This window comes from Gavialis gangeticus, unplaced genomic scaffold (genome assembly GCF_001723915.1).
Source record: "Gavialis gangeticus isolate Ggan-Ray unplaced genomic scaffold, GavGan_comp1, whole genome shotgun sequence".
Taxonomy (NCBI): Eukaryota; Metazoa; Chordata; order Crocodylia; family Gavialidae; genus Gavialis; species Gavialis gangeticus.
The window spans coordinates 20,484,329-20,487,103 of record NW_017729006.1 but is presented as its reverse complement, the minus strand read 5'-3'; positions in this window follow the sequence as shown (position 1 = coordinate 20,487,103).

Genomic DNA, 2,775 nt, shown 5'->3' with positions numbered 1-2,775 from the left:
AGGTGACATTTTAACAATGAGTGAGAAAGTAACTGCTTTTCAAAAGAAACTCATGCTGTGGAGAGAGCATTTTGAAAATGGGTGTTTGGAAATGTTTCCATCGGTATGTGATTTTGTTGACGAAAACGATGTAAGTGTGTCACCTATAAAAACTCTCATATCTGCAAACTTAAAAAACCTGGAAACAGAATTTTCTAGCCTGTTTAAAAATCTTCCAAATGAAGAGTTTCGGTGGGTTTTGAACCCATTTGTTAAACATATAAAAATGCAGCACCTTCCAATTAGTTTGCAAGAACAACTGATTGATATCAGGAAAGATGGAAATTTACTAACTGAATTTCAACAAAACCCTTTGCATAATTGATGGATGGGACTGAAAAATGAGTATCATGATTTGGTAAGTGCAGCCAACAATGCAGTTCTTCCATTAGGATCTACGTATCTTTGTGAGGTATCTTTTTCAGCTGACAGCCATTAAAACCAAGTATTGAAATAAACTGAACTTAGAACCAGATGTTCGAATCATTGTATCACAAAGTGTTAAACCAAGATTTTCAAAAATAATGAAGCATATTCAATCACATTGCTCTCACTAAAAAATATTATTACTACTAATAATATATTTTTTAGTGAGAACAAAAAGGTTTTTTGTACCGTTAATAAATAAAATAAAATTAAATTAAAAATATTGTTTATTTCATCTTTATCTCATCCTTTTTTAATTTCTATTTTTGTGTATGTTTTATAATGTGCATACTATATTAGTACAGTAATACATGTATATAATTTATAAATAAATAAATATACATATATTGGGGGTGCGCAATCAAAAATTTTTTACTGATGGGGTGCGCGATCAAAAAAGTTTGGAGACCACTGTCCTAGTGCTCTATGCAAAGTCAGAACCTCTGTTAGTGTCTTTTGCAGAAATATTTGAGGCATGAGGTATCTATTCAAGCCCCATGCCTGCTAATGCTTACTCACATGTTTGAATTTTCTACTGTGAAGCATGCATGTGTTTGTATGCCCATAGGAATCAATGGCAGAAAATCAGAAAGAACAGCCAGGAGTCCTGATTTCAAACAGTTTGGCTTAGTCACTGGGCCAGCCTCCTGCCTGGGTATTGGAATACTAATGGTCTAGGGTTGACAGTTTCCCAAACAATGCAAATAAACACCGTCTTTTCGTTGCTGAGCCCACAGATATTTATTTCTTCCTCTTTCTCTTTTTCTCACATCTAGACAGATTTTTTATTATTGTTTCTCTCAAAACAAGGGAACAGCTAGAGCTACTGAAAGGAAAATGAGATTGTATGAAACAACATGGCATGTAGTTTTCTTCTACATGAGACACGTTAATGCATATTAGCCTTATTTAATGTGCATTGAGGGTATGCATCTACACATGCGTGCCCTTAATTTACATTAAAAATGTGTTACCAGATTTGCCCATCACTTTGGTGTGTGCTCATTTATTAGGGATATGTTTTTAGAGTCTTTGTAATTCTATCAATGTGCTGTTTGTATTACTTGTGTTTCTATTCGGAGCTATATCTCTCCCTTCTGCAAGTCCTCACCCCCAGTGGAGCTATCTTGCAGGACACAGTTTCAGTGGGGCTGGGTTCCTCCAGCCACTAAATCTCTCTCTCTCTCTCACTCACTCACTCACACACACGCACACATGCGCGCGCGCGCGCGTACGTGACATGCCTGACCCAGCTGGGGTGATCAGCATGGACAGGCTAACACCTTCATATGCCAGGAATCAGTAAGGTAACAATAAAATACAGTCACACACATGCACACCAGTGAACAGAATCCCTCTGAATCTGGCTGGGTGTCTAGCTGACACCTTCATGGCCAGCATTCAGTTCATTAGGGCATGTCTGAGCCACACTGGGTCAATCAGCCTGTACAAGCTGATCCCCTTATGTGTCTCAAACTCGGCACGTCTCAATCTTTTGCCCTGTCTGTCCTAGTAGTGGTAGTCTACTGATGAGCAGACCCCACAGTATTTCTGGGCTTCACAGGGATCTTTGGCTTTGGTAAAAGAAGCGTTGCTGCAGAGAGAGTGGGGAAGGGGAAGTAGAGAAGGAAAAATACACCCAGTTACCACCAGTTTGACTACAAAAGTTATTTATTGCTAAGGATATGAAATATATAACGGTACTAGTAGTAATAGACATGCAGAGGAAAACAAACAAAAACAATTACAATATTACCCTGGTTTCATTGAGTATTTGGGGAAACCTAGCTAAAGCTTAACTAATACAATTCAGGTTCAGAAAGCTATGCCTAGAGAGAAAAAGAAAGAGAGAGAGAGAGCACACTGGGATCTCACCATTCCAAGGCACTCGGGTGATTTGTTAACAAGCAAAGTTCTCAGCATGATCCTTGAAGGGAGACGATCTGTTTCTCCCAGCTTCTCGAAAACAACAGTGGATGGTGTCAGAGAGATTTCTCCCTCTTGAAAGCACACTGTTTGCTACTTTTACAACTTTCTTATACCCCTAGTTTAGCCTCTTCAAAGCATACTTTTAATTGTGTAAATCAAGAGGGTCCCAAGCCATAATTGACAGGGAAGATCCTGTTATATAAACAGTTTACATTAAAATGAATTACCTTTTTCAGTGACAAGGGGTTATCTGGTTTGGAACATCTCAAAAAAACTGATTAACAACCAGGAAAAACATTAAGTTTTAAGGAGTAACCAGACACCTAGAAGCCAGCTTGAAATTATTATGAGTATACTGGAAAGGATCTTCTCAGATAGCCT